The following is a 17,707-nucleotide window of genomic DNA, read 5'->3' as shown; positions in this document are numbered from 1 at the left end:
GGCTTTTGCAGTTGTAGGCAATGAAAAAACAACTAACCAACAAAAAAAGGAGAACTTATTGATTCACATAATTTAGAAGTTTTAACATGTGTCTGGTTTGGGCTCAGCCAGACCCAGGGGCTCTGGTGGGCTCGTCACGGCTTGCCCCATCCTTCTCTGTCTGTCTCCCAGCTGAGCTTTGCCCCGTGATACTTTCCTGCCATCCTGGGCCTTCCTCACTTGGGAGCAAAGCCAGACCCAGCTCCACGGGGAGCCAGTACTTACTTCTAGGAGAAAGAGAGAGGTGGGTGTTCTCATGTTTTCCAGATAACCTCCAAGGTCCCCCTGAGACAGTTATTTTGTATGTCATCCTCGTTTTACAAACCTCAGCTGGATTAAGTAGTTCTCCGCACTGTTAAGTGATTAAGTGATGGCATGCATGCTCAGTCGTTCAGTCATGTTCAGCTCTTTGCAACCCCATGGACCATAGCCTGCCAGGCTCCTCTGTCCATGGAATTTTCCAGGCAAGAATACTAGACTGGCTTGCCATTTCCTCCTCAGGGGTGGAGGGAGGGGAGTGGGTGGGGTGGGCATGGACACAGGAGGGTGTGAGGTGCTTTTAAGTAATTCCTCCCTTTCTTCAAGCACAGTTAAGTCATAAAACCTTCTATAGAGCTAAGTCCCAAAGAATGGAACAGAATTTTCATTCCATGGGAGGCACAAGTTGTTATCCGGTGTAGAGCAGTTTGTGGGCGAGACGAGGCTTCGGGAGTGTGGATGGGACAGCTCGTCTGTCAAAGCCCACATGGAGCAGAGTCCAGCTCTCTGCTGGGGAAGTGGGGCAGAGGGGGCGGGCAGCGGCCCGGAGGCTGCTGTCAGACACCGAGGCTGACCCAGGAGGCTCCTTACCTTCTGGGGACTCACAGCCTGCAGATGGTCATCTCCCTGTTAGCGGGGACCAAGTTGCTATATCCTGCGGGGGTGGGGGGAGCGCTGCCTTGAGTCCAGTAGAGGTGGGAACAGCCCACCAAGATGACTTTCAAGCCAGTGAGGGCAGGGACTTACCTGTGGTCCCCGTGGGTGGCGGGTGGGTCACACTTTCAATCCCTGGTCAGGGAACTAAGCTCCCTCAGGCCCTGTGCCAAAAAAATAAAAGAAAACCAGTGGGGCAGAGGAGAGGACTGACTAGAAGAACTGGAATTAACTGTGTGTAGAGTGACTGAACAGGGATCTGGAGGTCTCTAGAAAGCAAGGATTTTTTTTTTTTTTTTTCATAAGAAAAGCTGACATTCTAACTTCATCTTGAAAGGGGGAGAATGTTCAGGAGGACACTTGTCATTCTTCACTCAGTTGTGTCCAACTCTTTGTGACCCTATGGGCCGCCCGTCTTCCCTGTTCTTCACTGTGTCCCGGAGTTTGCTCAAACTCTACCCACTGAGTCGGTGACGCCATCCAACCCTCTCATGCTCTGTTGCCCTCTTTGCCTCCTGCCCTCCATCGGCCTCTTCCAGAGTCAGCTCTTCATCAGGTGGCCAAGTATTGGAGCTTCAGCATCAGTCCTTCCAGTGACTAGTCAGCATTGATTTCCTTTAGGATTGACTGGTTTGACACTAGGTAATGGCAAATGGAGAAGGCAATGGCACCCCACTCCAGTACTCTTGCCCGGAAAATCCCATGGATGGAGGAGCCTGGTAGGCTGCAGTGCACGGGGTCACTGGGAGTCGGACATGACTGAGCGACTTCCCTTTCACTTTTCACTTTCATACCTTGGAGAAGGAAATGGCAACCCACTCCAGTATTCTTGCCTGGAGAATCCCAGGGACGGGGGAGCCTGGTGGGCTGCTGTCTATGGGGTTGCACAGAGTCGGACACGACTGAAGCAACTTAGCAGCAATGGCAGATGAGGGAATGTCCAGAGCACTGGTGACTTGGAGACAGATGAAAACTGAAGCCAGGCCTGGCTCTTGAAAACTTAATCCATCTGTGACTTGACTCTAGTTATTGTAAGAGCACAGCCCAAGCCTTACAGTAATTGGTTTTATGCAACTGGGGCTTCTTTGGTTTCTTTTGATTTTACCTAAGAATTATAAAATATTGTAACTTATTTTAGTTATGAAAAAGAAGGAAAGAAAAAAAGATTGGGACTTCCCTAGTGGTCCAGTGGTTATACTCTGTGCTTCCACAATGGGAGGTGCAGCTTCAGTCCCTGGTTGGCGAACCATGATCCTGCATGCTGTGCGGTGTGGCCAAAAGCTGAAAAAAGAACAGAGCAATGATGCACACAAGACTTGTGAGCTGTGTTTGCGTTGGTGATATTTGGGATTTCCAGCATTTTCAGGTCCCATCCTGCCTTAGTCACTTCCTTCAGTTTCTGCAGATAAAAGGTCAGGTGAAGCGGACCCCATTACTATGAGCCTCTTGCTTTAAACGCCAGTGTAGAAATCTATGGGTGGTAGAGGAGACCCATTTACTTTGGCCAGCAGCAGACATGAGGGGCAGCCTGGGCTTTCCCCCCAGCCTCGATCCACACAAATTTACTGCTCTACTAGTCATTCCACAAACATTCTTTGGGTGTCTCCTACATGCCAGGCACTCTTCTAGGCACTTGGTCCTCATCAGTAAAGGACACACAAAAATTCTTACCCTCATGGAACTTATAGCCTAAGATAAGAAGACTGACCCAGAAAAATGACAGCCTGTGGTAAGCACCATGAAGAAGACTGAAGCAGAGTAAGGAGGGAATGGGTGGTACAAGGATGTGTGTGTGTGTGTGCGTGTGTGTGTGATGCACGCACGTGTATGCACTCCTACTTTAAATACGGTGGTAACACGTGAGCAGAGGCCTGAAGGAAGGAGGGAGTGACGTACAAATGTGTAAAGGAAGGGATTCTGAGCAGAGGGAACAGTACACGCAGAGGTCCTGGGCTGGAAGCCTGGTTGCCATGTTGAAAGTGGAGCAAGAAGGCTAGTGTCCCTGAATGGAGCGGCCAGGGCAAGAGTGACAAGTGAGGGGGTCTGAGAAGCATTAGGTGGGATTACGTATGATTGGCAGAGTCCTCATGGGCCACAAGATGATCTTTTATTTGCCCCTGAGGGATGTGTAAAGCCACTGGAGAGTTTGAGTAGAGAAGTGACAGGAGACTCAGGACGCTCAGAGGACCATTCTAGGTGCTCTGTGGAGTCCAGACCAGCGTTGTGCGATGGAAATATAACATGAGCCACAAAATGCGAGATATTTGTCATTTAAAATTTTTTCTCATAGCCATGGTAACAAATAAAAGAAACAGGTGGAAATACTTTAATGTATGTAACTTAACCTAATATATCTGAATTATTAAGAATACAAGCTGTGATCACTATAAAATTACTGTTGAGGTTGTTAACATTTTTTACATACTCAGTCATCAAAATCTGGTGTGTGTTTCACTCTTTCAGCATCTCTTTGGAATAGTCACACTTCAGATGCTTAATAGTTCTTTCTGACTTGTGGCTACACAGCCAAAATTTGGTCTCTATACCCTCTCACCCCTGTACCAAATCGAATTTTGAGACAGAGTTTTGGGGGGAAGAAGTAGAAAAGAGTAGCTTTATTGCTTTGCCAGGCAAAAGGGGCCACAACAGGATGATGCCCTCAAAGCAGGGCAAACCTAGAGCAGGCAGTGAGGAGTTTTATAGTTATGGTTCAAGGAGGGCAGGATCTGCTCGTGGGCTTTCTTCTGATTGGTTGGTAGTGAGGTAATGGGACTGTGTGTGAGCTCAGTCGTGTCCGACCCTTTGGAACACCATTTGTCCATGGAATTCTCCAGGAAAGAATACTGGAGGGGGTTGTCCTTCCCCTCTCCAGGGGTAATGGGAGTCAGCATCATCAACCTTCCAATTCCAACCCGTTTGGGGTCTGCATGCTGGTGGACAAAATACAGTTAACGTCTCCCACCCAGCAGGGTGTTTCTGTATCCGCAAAACAGCTCAAAGATACCGTTCCATGCGTCCCTTGAGGGGGAACCAGGACCCTGCCCCAAGGCTCCACTGTTGTTTTTTGACTGCTCTTCCATTGTCTCCACATCCCCTCCCTTCCCTGATTAGCACCTGTTTGAACCCACCTGTTGGAACTCCAGGAAGATCCTAGAGGCTGAATGAAGACAGTTCTTGCTGCTGCTGCTGCTGCTAAGTCACTTCAGCCGAGTCCGACTCTGTGTGATCTCATAGACGGCAGCCCACCGTAGCTCCTCTGTCCCTGGGATTCTCCAGGCAAGAACACTGGAGTCAGTTGCCATTCACTTCCTTCTCCAATGCATGAAAGTGCAAAGTGAAAGTGAAGTCGCTCAGTCGTGTCCGACCCTCAGCGACCCCATGGACTGCAGCCTGCCAGGCTCCTCCATCCATGGGATTTTCCGGGCAAGAGTACTGGAGTGGGGTGCCATTGCCTTCTCCGAAGACAGTTCTTGCAGTGGTGCAAATAAGAGAGAAGGATGAATAAAGATGAGGCTGAGGGCATAAACACTCCAGGGAGGATCAATCTAGAGAAATCACGGATGCTCCCTAGCGCAGTCGGTAGAAGTTGATCAACCTCCCACCCCTGCTCCCCGTAGGGAGGAGGAACTTTACTGGGAAGGAATAACTCCGGGTCTGACACAAAACACCACATTAGAAGAGTCCAAAAGTAGACTTTCGGCTCAGGCTGAGCATTGTAATCCCTTCCTTATCACACTCCAGCACCAGGAAAGCCTCACCATCTCTTGATCCCCAAATTATTTTGGAGACATTATTAACATAGTTGGTGTGCCTGACGCACTGCCAAACAAACTGAAACATCGGAGTCTGGAGGAGAGAAAGGTTTATTACAGGGCCACGCAAAGAGATGAGGTGGCGCATGCCCTCAAAAGGCCCAGGTTTCCCAAGCGTTTCTGCAAAGTATTTTTTAAAAGCCAGGTTGGGGGATGGGGGCTTCCCAGGTGGAGCAGTGGGAAAGGGCCCACCTGCCAATGCTGGAGACCAGGGTTCAATCCCTGGGTCAGGAAGATCCCCTGAGAAGGAAATGGCAACGCACTGCAGTGTTCTTGCCTGGAAATCCCATGGACAGAGGAGCCTGGCAGGCTATGGTCCACGTGGTCGCAAAGAATCAGAGCAACTGAGCCAGAGAGCAAGGAGGGGTTGTGGGGTTGCAGGGTATGTGATCACTTGATGCAGTCCTCTGACTGGCTGATGGTGAGATAACAGGGTGGTGTCACAGGGGTGAACATTATCAGTCCTTAGACTCCAGGAGGCCTGGGTCCCCACTGTCGAGTAGTTAACATCTTCCATTTGGTGGGGGGCGAGGGGAGGGGATTGTTCATGTCTGCAAAACAACTGAGGAAATTTGCATCAAAATACTATTATCTAGATACTTCAGAGAGGAGCTAAAGTGGAGGATAAAGGGGAAGTCCTGTCCTGGGAAGGCCCCATAGGTCCTGCCTGACCATCTTTATCAGCACTCCTCCACAAGGTGTGCCCTGGGGTTGGGGGGCAGGCGGAAGCTCTGTTTTCTCTTTGAGGCCTGAATTCCCTGATTTGTGTTCTTAGTTAATGCCAAATGTATTTGATAGTCAGGCTGGGTCAACCGTATTTCTGTTCTTTAGAGGGGAGGCTGGGAGAGAATCCAGGGTTCCTCTCCCTACACCACACTTTGACACACTTGTCGTCATGAGCCCTTTTTCTCATAAGAGATAAAAACTGTATTTTACTATGACCTTGGTAAAAAGATGAATCTATTAATATTATATATGAAAACATTTCCTTTGACTTAAAAGTTACTTTTTTCTTCTGATTTTAAGATAACATAAAACATTGTCCTGGGCCCCTAAAAGAATTGTGGGCCCCAGATACCATGCCTGCTGTGCCCAGTGGGGACATTGACCCTTCATCCATCCTCTCCCCTCACCCCCACCCCCAAGAATCATTAAGGGCATTCGAGTCCCTCAAGACCTTTATGATGTGGCCTCTGAGCTAGATAGACCCCTGGGCAGGGGGCTAAGATCGCACTGCTGCACAGCGTGGCCAAAAACACTTTTGTGTTTCTTTTTTGTGTTCACTTTTTTCCCCCATGGAGAAAGTTAAAGGAACATGCAAAAGATGTATTTCAAAAATATATATGTTTCTGTATCTATTTATTTAGGCTACATGTGGGATCTTTTTTTTAATTTTAGTTGAAGCATGTAGGATCTAGTTCCCTGACTAAGGAATGAACTCAGGCCCCCTGCATTAGAAGCACAGAGTCTTAGCCACTGGACCACTAGGGAAGTCCCCAAAAGATGTATTCTTTTTTCTTTTCCCCTATTCTTCAAAATCTGGCCTAAGCAGTCACAGGCCTTTGGTGAATTCTGCATTCATTATGCAGCTGCTCAGCCCAGGCCAAGTTCAACAGATGTAACCCCTTCAATACCTTCCATGAGCATTCCTGGGGGGAGGAGTCACCTGCAGTTTGGTTCTCCTCCTTCCAGCTACCTTGTGGGATAGTTCAGTTCAGTTCTGTTGCTCAGTGACTGAACTCTGAAAAGTTCAGTCTTTTTGCGACTCTTTGCAACCCCATGGACTGTCACCCGCTAGGCTCCTCTCTCCATGGGGATTCTCCAGGCAAGAAACTGGAGTGGGTTGCCATGCCCTCCTCCAGGGGATCTTCCCAACCCAAGGATTGAACCCAGGTATCCTGCATTGCAGGTGGACTTTTTACCATCTGAACCACCAGGGAAGCCTAAATGTGATCCAAACTGCGATCCAGCGGAGGCTGCCACCCCCACAGTGATTGCTGAGGAGCTGGGGAAATGCAAGAAGCAAGGTGAACAAGGAGACAAGATTGGCCGCAGATATATGAGGTGCATATGAAAGGAATGAATTCAGTGAGCCCAGAGGCTTGCATCTTCCTGTACATAAAACATTAAATTCCTGAACTTGATACCTGATCTTTGATGTTCAGACTGCCTACTCCCTTTGTTGCAAACTTATATATATCCTGACGTCCCCTCCTACCTCCTTGGAGCAGTTTTCTCAGAGCTATTGAGATGCTGTCTCCTGGGCTTGGAGTCCTAAACATTCCCATCAAATAAAATAACTCTTACTTTCAGATTGTGACTATATTTTTCAGTCGACAGTTTTATTCGGCAGAAATGTTTAGGACTTCAAGCCCGGCAGATAGCGTCTCAAGTGACCCTGAGAGAATAGTTCCGAGGAGGCAAGAGGAGGAGCCAGGTTGTTTGGCCATAAAGGGCATAAAAAATGATTGTGAAAGAAAACCAGATATCCCCAGTTAAGGAATTTAGTGCTTTTCTATATATGGGAAGATGCAAGAGTCTGGGCTTGCTGAAACCCTTCCTTTGATGTGTACCTCAGGTATCTGGGGCCAGTGTCCAGCTTCCTATGGGCTCACATAGGCAGTGGTTATAGTCTGATGACTCTAGATGGCAGGAATTCTTTCCTTCCTGAGTTTCCACAGAGCTCATCAGCTCACCACTCCCCGCGGCTGCAATTGCTGGTGACTATGGACCTAACAGAAGCGGAAGCTATTAAGAAGAGGTGGCAAGAATACACAGAAGAACTGTACAAAAAAGAGCTTCATGACCCGGATAATCACGATGGTGTGATCACTCACCTAGAGCCAGACATCCTGGAATGTGAAGTCAAGTGGGACTTACAAAGCATCACTACGAACAAAGCTAGTGGAGGTGATGGAATTCTAGTTGAGTTATTTCAAATCCTGAAAGATGATGCTGTGAAAGTGCTGCATTCAATATGCCAGCAAATTTGGAAAACTCAGCAGTGGCCACATGACTGGAAAAGGTCAGTTTTCATTCCAATCCCAAAGAAAGGCAATGCCAAAGAATGCTCAAACTACCGTAAAGTTGCACTCATCTCACATGCTAGTAAAGTAATGCTCAAAATTCTCCAAGCCAAGCTTCAACAATACGTGAACTGCAAACTTCCATACGCTCATGCTGGTTTTAGAAAAGGCAGAGGAACCAGAGATCAAATTGCCAACATCAGCTGGATCATCGAAAAAGCAAGAGAGTTCCAGAAAAACATCTATTTCTGCTTTATTGACTAAAGCCTTTGACTGTGTGGATCACAATTAACTGTGGAAAATTCTGAAAGAGATGGGAATACCAGACCACCTGACCTGCCTCTTGAGAAATCTATATGCAGGTCAGGAAGCAACAGTTAGAACTGGACATGGAACAACAGACTGGTTCCAAATAGGAAAAGGAGTACGTCAAGGCTGTATATTGTCACCCTGCTTATTTAACTTATATGCAGAGTACATCATGAGAAACACTGGACTGGAAGAAGCGCAAGCTGGAATCAAGATTGCCGGGAGAAATATCAATAACCTCAGATATGCAGATGACACCACCCTTATGGCAGAAAGTGAAGAGGAACTAAAAAGCCTCTTGATGAAAGTGAAAGAGCAAAGTGGAAAAGTTGGCTTAAAGCTCAACATTCAGAAAACAAAGATCATGGCATCTGGTCCCATCCCTTCAAGGGAAATAGATGGGGAAACAGTGGAAACTGTCAGACTTTATTTTGGGGGCCTCCAAAATCACTGCAGATGGTGACTGCAGTCATGAAATTAAAAGATGTTTACTCCTTGGAAGGAAAGTTATGACCAACCTAGATAGCATATTGAAAAGCAGAGATATTACTTTGCCAACTAAGGTCCATCTAGTCAAGGCTATGGTTTTTCCAGTGGTCATGTATAGATGTGAGAGTTGGACTGTGAAGAAAGCTGAGCAAAAGAATTGATGCTTTTGAACTGTGGTGTTGGAGAAGACTCTTGAGAGTCCCTTGGACTGCAAGGAGATCCAACCAGTCCATTCTAAAGGAGATCAGTCCTGGGTGTTCATTGGAAGGACTGATGCTGAAGCTGAAACTCCAATAATTTGGCCACCTCATGTGAAGAGTTGAGTCACTAGAAAAGACTCTGATGCTGGGAGGGATTGGGGGCAGGAGGAGAAGGGGACGACAGAGGATGAGATGGCTAGATGGCATCACTGACTCGATGGACATGGGTTTGAATGAACTCCGGGAGTTGGTGATGAGGGAGGCCTTGCCTGCTGTGATTCATGGGGTTGCAAAGAGTCGGACACGACTGAGTGACTGAAGTGACTGACTGACTTACTGATGCCATCCTTGCTTATTGATTTAGTAGGAAGTTTTCCATTTCTTGTTACCATTATTGGAGAAGAGGAATTTTCAGGCCTTCTTATCATTTTCAGCCTCCCTCTCCATAGTGGGTAGAATACTTTAAGCCACATTTGTTCTCATGCTCAAGCCCTTTAGGGCTTCTGCAGGAGGAGAACTTGCTTATCTGATTGATTAGAACTCAAGATATCCCCTGGCCAGGGCTTTGCTAGTGAGCTGTGCTGTTGGTCTGAAAGGTCTGGACTGACAAGACCTACTCTCTTGTTTGTATTCTGCCTCCTTGGGATCTTGCTTGTCATTTCTGCCCATTTGATTGCCTGCGCAGGTGGACTTACTCTGTCCTACCAACCAAGTCATCACAGACTTGGAAGAGAAGCATTGGTGGCAAAAGGATTTACTTAAGACTCCTGGCCTCAAACACATTCAATCTGATTTGTCATTTAGACGCTAAGTCGTGTCCAACTCTTTTGTGACCCCCTGGGTGGTAGCCCACAAGGCTCCTCTGTCCATGGGATTTCCCAGGCTAGAATACTGGAGGGGGTTGCGTTTCCTGCTCCAGGGGATCTTCCTGACACAGGGATCGAACCTGCATCTCCTGCATTTGCAGTTGGATTCTTTACCACTGAGCCACCTGGGAATCCCATTCAGTCTTATGCATCCAGCCTAACTGCAGCTCAGGAGTGGGGGTTGTTGTTCTACCAGTTCTTCGCTAGTATTCCTTGGGTATAGGACACTTAGGAATAAGTCCTGAGGCGGAAGGATGAATGAAGGGCCTATTACCCTAAACACCAACTCAAACCCTAAACAGCTCCTATAATAGCATACAATCTACTATTAATGTCTTTATCTGTCGAATTTCCCAAATGAAAGCAGCATTCCTAATAGCTCACCCATATTATTGTTTCCGAATAGCCCTTATCAGAAATGTAATGTCCTGAAGGAGAAGCAAACAGAGAACAAAATAAAGAATAAGTGCTCAGTCAACACCCCTTATGCACCTAGTTCAAATTCACTTTTTAGAAAAATCATTAAATGGTATGCTTTGGAGGCTTATTGGCAGGGAAACGAAGCCATAGAACAGGGTCTCCAATCTCCGGTATCTAATTCCTGATCATCTGAGGCGGAGCTGATGTAATAACAATAAAAGTGCACAATAAATGTAGTGTGCTTGAATCATCCTGAAACCACCCCCCAACCCAGTCCATGAAAAAATCGTCTTCCAGAAAGCGGGTCCCTGGTGCCAAAAACGGTGGGGCCTGCTGCTTTAGAACATTATACAGATCAACACTCACCATCACCTCCCCATCAGGCAGGTGCAGTCAGGCTCGTCAGAGAACTCACTCGCTCAAATGTTAACATTAACAATGTACATGTTAAAATAACAACAATAACATGTCTGATGAGCTGGGCCATCAGTGGTATAATTTAAACGACTAAAATAGACATCATGAAGGACCACAACATAACAGTATTTTTTTTTTAAGATTCAATTTTTTTTAAACAAGTATTCACAGTCAGATAATTCTCGTAATAAAAAACAATGAACCTTGAATGCCCAAACGGAATAAAATGTTCAGAAATGGGAATTGTGACTATTTAAAATATATTCCTGTCGTTCTGTTTTTTTTCCAGTGCAAGACTTGTGTGAGTAATAGGGCTTTGGCTTGGTTTGGGAAGTTTTACATTTGCAAATTAATGACCCAGTCCTCGCTGAAATGGTAATGTTCGAATACTTCATTTCTAAAACAAAACAACCCAGATCTGGAATTTTTAATAGCCTGGGCCTGAGATTGGTGTTCATTTGTGCCCTGCGGCATACTTCCAAGACTGACAGGAAAAAACCAAACTGAGCACAATTGTTGGGACCATTTGAATGAAGGAGAGCAATTCATTTGAGGTTTACACTGCATTTTTTCAGTAAGTCATTTAATGCAGCAATGTCTACAATCAGCCACTAGTGAGAAATTACAGGAATTTTGAAGTATTTATAAAAAATGATTTATAATGTTATAGGAGTTAATTCAACAGATATTTATAAGCATCTCTTTTGTGTCAGGCACTTTGTGGATACAAAGACAAACTGGACAGGGTATTTTAACTTTTTATTTTGTATTGGAGTATAGCTGATTAACAGGCTTCCCTGGTAGCTCAGCTGGTAAAGAATCCGCCTGCAATGCAGGAGACCCCGGTTAGATTCCTGGGTGAGGAAGTTCCCCTGGAGAAGGGATAGGCTACCCACTCCAGTACTCTTGGGCTTCCCTGGTGGCTTAGACAGTTAAGAATCTGCCTGCAATATGGGAAACTTGGGTTTGAACCCTGGGTTGGGAAGATCCCCTGGAGGAGGGCATGGCAACCCACTCCAGTATTCTTGCCTAGAGAATCCCCAAGGACAGAGGAGCCTGGAGGGCTACAATCCATGGGGTTGCAAAGAGTCGGACACGACTGAGAGACTAAGCGCAGCACATAGCTGATTAGCAATGTTGCGATAGTTTCAGGTGGACAGCAAAGGGACTCAGCCATACATACACCTGTATCCTCCCCCAAAGTCTCCTCCTATCCAGGCTGTCGCCACCTAACATTAAGCAGAGTTCCTTGTGCTATACAGTAGGTCCTGGTAGGTTACCCATTTTAAACATAGTAATGTGTACATGTCCATCCCAAACTCCCTAACTATCCCTCTTCCCATCTCCCCCTGCCCCCACCCCAGCCTTGCAACCAAAAGTTCATTCTCTAAGTCTGTGAGTCTGTTTCTGTGCAAAGTAAACAAGATTTTGAAAAAGAATTATAATAGGAGGTGATGCTATGAATGTGATAGAATTATGCCTAGAGGGTGTGGTTCCAGGGTTGGGGTGGAGGATGGACAGGAAAAAATATATTAGAACTTGTCTTTATCTCATACTTTAAGTTATTCTATTTTTGTATGTTTTTAGATAGACATAATTGGTCCAATGACACACATATAATTTATAAATAGACATAGGTAGTTATGGTATATAATTGGTGATTTAGAGAACACTGCTAAACAAGACCAGAAATAGGAATCATCTGATCTGATGTGTGGAGGACTCAAAATAACATTCCCAAATGAGCATATTTGATCTGAATGCCCCAGGAAGCCTGGACAGAAAAGTAAGGGGACCACATTAGTCAGAAGAAAAGTATCGCAGTGGTTTTCACATGTGTGTGAGTGTGTGTGCTCAGTTATGTCCGACTCTTTGCAATCCCACGGCTCCTGGATGAGCCCTCCTGGCTCCTCTGTCCATAGGATTCTCCAGGCGAGAGTACTGGAGTGGGTTGCCAGTTCCTCCTCCAGGGAGCTTCCCAACCCAGGGATGAAGCCCGAGTCTCCTGTGTCTCCGGCAGTGGCAGGAGGATTCTTCGCCACTGAGTCACCCGGGGAAGCCCAATAACACTTTTACAAAATGTGGAAAGGCTAAAGAGAGCCCTGCATCCATGGTGGGACCAGTGAGGGGAGGGAGGGGTGGACTAGGCAAAAGATGGAGAAGGACTTTGCCAAGTTCTCAGACCTGTGTTTTATCAAGTGCAATGGACAGGAGGGGAGGAGAGAGCAGGATGGCTAACCCTCGCCCCTGTGGATCAGTCCATGGGGTCCTCTTCCTGGTGGTGATGCTGAGTGGGTCTCTCTCTGTGGGAGGAAAGAAGGAATGAGAACACACGGCTCTCCTGCCTCACCGAACCTCTAAACGGTAGTCCTGAGTAGGAGAGGGTCTGGATTTTTAATTCTTGGACCATAATGGTCCTCCAGCAATCTATGACCATATCCCTATCATTGATGACCACAGTGTTGATCTCAGACTTGGGGTTAGATAAGAATTATACTTGAACTCACTTTTTTTTCTTTTGGCTGTGCTGTACAGCACGTGGAATCTTAGATCCCTGACCAGGGATTGGACCCATGCCCCCTCATTAATTAATTAATTTTAATTGGAGGATAATGGCTTTACAATATCGTGATGGTCTTTGCCATACATCGATGTGAATTGGCCACAGGTATATATGTGTCCTTCCCCATCCTGAACACCCCCTCTCACCTCCCTCCCCACCCTATCCCTCTGGGTAGTCCCAGAGCACTGGCTTTGGGTGCTCTGAGAAGCAGGAATTCTTAACCACTGAACTTACAAGGGAGGGCCCCAGTTACTGAGAGGTCCTTTAAAGTCTGTGCCTGCCATGTTCCTTCCTGCAACCTCTTCTCTTCCAGGACCACTCCCTCACTTTTTCCCTGTTCTCAGCCAACCCCTGGCTGCTTCAGTGAGTCGCTTTTGCAGCTTCTCTGAGCAGAGGTAAAAATGCATTCTCAAGATTTGTGGTCTCCTTCCTTTTCCTCCTCTTCTGTCCCTCTCAAACTAGGTGTTAGTGTGCAGAGCAGGGAAACACAAAACCAGGACTTGCCTCCTCTCAAATGCCAAAGAACATGACTGATTTAAGCAAAGAGACTCCAACATCCACTTGACTTAAAGCTAGTAAAATGCTATTTCTGAAAATTGTGTTTCAATTGTGTGAGACATTATCACGCCATGGCTATTGTTATTGAAGTCAGAGAACTGTAAAGGAAATATATTTTTAGAAGAAAAGAGACATAAATCATGTTTTGGTTCTAGCTTTTTTGATTAAGTGATGTCTGTATCACGAAGCCTAGCATTTCTCTTGTCGATCAATGAGATGTCCTCAGGGTTCCGTGGCCGCCTTTCCGGGGTCCGGTCAGCTGCACCCACCCCACCCAGGGACTTGCATCCTTAGCAGCTCAGGGCCCACTCCTGGGCTTGCTACTGCCCTTGCAGACAGCTCTCCTGTCTTCTCACCCCCCCCATGTCCTCTTAGTGCCAGAAGGCGTTTCCTGACACGATGAACTGCAGCCTCACTGTCTTTTCACCTTCCTGCAAGAGTTCCTCTTACTTCACTGACTCTATGTGTGTGTGTGTGTGTGTGTGTTTTATCCCTCCTCTTTTCCATGTCTATCACTTTGGGTCCTTTCTTCATTTTCCGACTTGTATTCAAATCCCACCTTCTCCCTGAAACCATCCTTGATTATTCAAGCCAGTTCTTTCTCCCAAGAACACTCACGACTGTTGGAGTCATCTGGCTTTCTCCTCTAACTGCCTGGTGCCCTAGTTATTTGTGTGGTTACCTGGTACCTAGTGAGGAGACATACGCAGGTGAGATAACTTATAGCTTTTTATAGTTATAGATACAAAACTATAGATATTTATAGTTTGCTATTTTCTTCCTAGATATTTTATGAGTTTCTGAAGGGCAGAGGCTAAGTTCTAAACACTGAATCTTTAGATTCCACATGTAACTGGTGTCATACTGTATTTGTCTTCATCTGACTTCATGTAGTATGATGACATTTAAGCCCATCTATGTTGCCACAGATGGCATCATTTCATTCTTTTTGATGACTGAGTAATATTCCATTATGATCTATACATATAAACATTATATATCCATATATATGTATATATGGCAAAATAAAAGGATATGTCAAGTTCCCTGGTGGCCTAGTGGCTAAGATGCTGGTCTTTCACTACCGTGGCCCAGGTTCAATCCCTGACTGGGGAACTGAGATCCCACAAGTTGAACAGTGTGGCCAAAAAAAAAAAAAAAAAAAAAAAGACATACAAATGAACTTATTTCTGAAACAGAAATAGACCCACCAATATAGAAAATAGTCTATATATAAAATAGATAACCAACAGGGGATTGTACTCAATATTCTATAATAGCCTATAAGGGAAAAGAATCTGAAAAAGAATGTATATATGAATCATTGTGCTGTACACCTGAAACTAATCAGATATTGTAAGTCAACTATACTTGAGCAAAATAAAAAATATGAAACTAATCAGATATTGTAAGTCAACTATACTTGAGCAAAATAAAAAGCTGAACCTTTGTACCCTTCACTCCTGGCATAGCATCCTCAGAGCAGGTGTTGGGGTGTTCCAGGAGGGAGGTGCAGAGGAAGGGTGGGTGGGGTGTCGTTCTGGGCTCAGCAGCACCCAGCTCTCCTCCCTTCTGGCTGCAGGCACTGTGCCTTCCCCACTCTGTGATGAAACCCGAGCAGGAAGCATTTGTCTGCTGGTGCTCTAGCAATGAGGGCCATGAAGAGGAACTTGAGCTGAGATGGCAGTCAGCCCAGAGGTCACCCACGATGTAGAACAGCTGGCCTGGAGGGGCATCCGGGCCAGCAGCAGAACTGGCAGGACCAAGAGAGCCTTGGTGGCTGTAAGCCATTGACATTTGCAGGTTGTTACCTAAGCATAGCATTGCCCATCTAATCGATACTTATTATTTAAATCCTTGGCGGTTAGGCGGTTAGGAGGTTAAGTAGGTAATTGAGAGCCAAAGTGGGATGCTTGGAAATTTGGCACCTTAAATGCAACAAATCTAAACTGAAACAAGGAGCAATTCAGGGCAAGAAGGGGGGTTTTGGGGTTAGACCGACCAGAGTTTGAATCCTGGCTCCTACAAGTTATATGTCCTGAACTGGTAGTTGTCAAGCTTTTTGGTCTTAGGATCCCTTTGTACTCTTAAAACTTATTGAGGACCCCAAAGAACTTTTGTTGTTATGGGTCACATCTATGAATATTTGGTGTTTTAGATACAAGACCAAAGATTTTTAACAGTGATTTATTAATTCATGTAAAAATAATTATAGTGGCACTTTCCTGGCTGTAGAGTGGTTAAGACTGCATTTCTACCGCAGGGGGCGCAGGTTTGATCCCTGATCTGGGAACTAAGATCTCCCGGGCCTCAAGGCATGGCCAAACCACCCCCGCCCTGGCCAAACCCGCCCCAGACCTGTACTATACCTAGAGCTTCCCAGATGGCACTAGTAGTAAGGAATGTGTCTGCCAGCGCAGGAGACACAGGAGATTCAGTTCGACCCCTGGGTCTGGAAGATCCCCTAGGGTAGGAAATAGCAACCCATTCCAGCATCCTCACCTGGAGAATCCCATGGATAGAGGAGCCTGGCAAGCTACAGTCCATGGGGTTGCAGAATCAAACATGACTGAGCAACTGAGCATACAACTGTGGTGCATATCACTCTATCACATGTTAATATATTTTTGTAAGCAGCAACTATATTTCTCCCCAAATTCTTTAATATCTAGTTTAATAAAGGTGGATTCTCATATTTGTTTCTTTATCTGTCGGGATATGCTGTTTTGGATGAAGTAAATGAAGATCCAGCTTTACAGGTATGCAATTGGAGAATGGGTTTTTAATAATATTTCAATGAAATTGTGGGCATTATTTGATATTACACCAAGATTCAAGACAATCAGAAGTTTCTTAAAGATTAGTTGCAACTTGAAACTGAAGTCTTATCAGGGAACTTCTGTATGGGGTTTCATTAAAACCCATTGGTCTGTCTTTTACTTTGAATGTTACCTCTTTTTTCTGTGTTGAATTTCCACCAATCTTGCAAAACTACTATGGGAAAAATTATTATTGCCTTCGCACTAATCAAGGCAGTGGCAACAATAGGGCTTTTTAAAAACTTTAAAAAAAAAGCGCCCATTTTAAAAAACTGATTCATGATTTTGTGACATCTTACATCGGTCCCTTGGAAAATAGTTTCCAGAAGTTGCAGGACTTACAAATGTTGACTCATGTTGTTATACAATATCAAAACTTCACATTTATTAACACTATCATTGATGTCACTGAAAAATCTTCACAGATGGGGAGGCTTTGAAGCTCTTGGTAGCAGAAACAAATTGTCTAAAATTCAAGTTTCATGTCAAAGCTTATATCTTAATAGTTGTGACAGATAACATCAGCTGTTTTCTTTGAAGTGGAAGGCTCAGTTTATTTTTGAGAAAATGTTTGCCTGGTCTCTAAGGGTGAATTACCAGTTTATGTGTCAGTCTGTCAACTAAAAACCATGTTTTGTGAAAAAAGCAGCTAGTTCAACTTGCGACTCAAGCATCATACAGGTGCTTTTCCCTGAGACAGCATCGTAGTTTGATATACAGCAAAAGGACTTTTATGTTATGCCTCAGTTTCCCCCACAAAATGTTAAAAAGATGTCTACTCAAGGGTGTAATTTAATAAAATTATTAATTCGTCCTGCTGCAGCAAGGATCCTTTTAAGTGATCTGGCTTTTTTGTTGTTGCCACTGCCTTGATTAGTGCTAAGACAATAATAATTTTTCCCATAGTAGTTTTGCAAGATTGGTAGAAATTCAACACAGGAAAAAAAGGTAACATTGCACTTAGTACTGTTATAAAAAGTTTTGACCTTGTGAACCTGGGCAGTCGAAAGAGTCCTGGGAACACCAAGAGGATCGTAGATGATACGAGAGAAATGCTGTCCTAACGTAAGCTGCCTGACCTCTCTAAAATAAGAATAAAGCTGTTTTATGAAGTAAATAAAATATTATTTACTAAGAAATAATGCATGGAGAGCACCTAGTATTGTGCTGGTATATAACAAGTGTTTGTTCAATGTTCGCTATTCCTATTAATGTAATCTGTTGATATGTGAGGGTGTAGCTATCATTTATAATAGCAGCAATGATGATACACTTTC

Source organism: Oryx dammah, unplaced genomic scaffold (genome assembly GCF_014754425.2).
Source record: "Oryx dammah isolate SB20612 unplaced genomic scaffold, SCBI_Odam_1.1 HiC_scaffold_24, whole genome shotgun sequence".
Lineage (NCBI taxonomy): Eukaryota > Metazoa > Chordata > Mammalia > Artiodactyla > Bovidae > Oryx > Oryx dammah.
Note: the sequence above shows the minus strand (reverse complement) of the source record.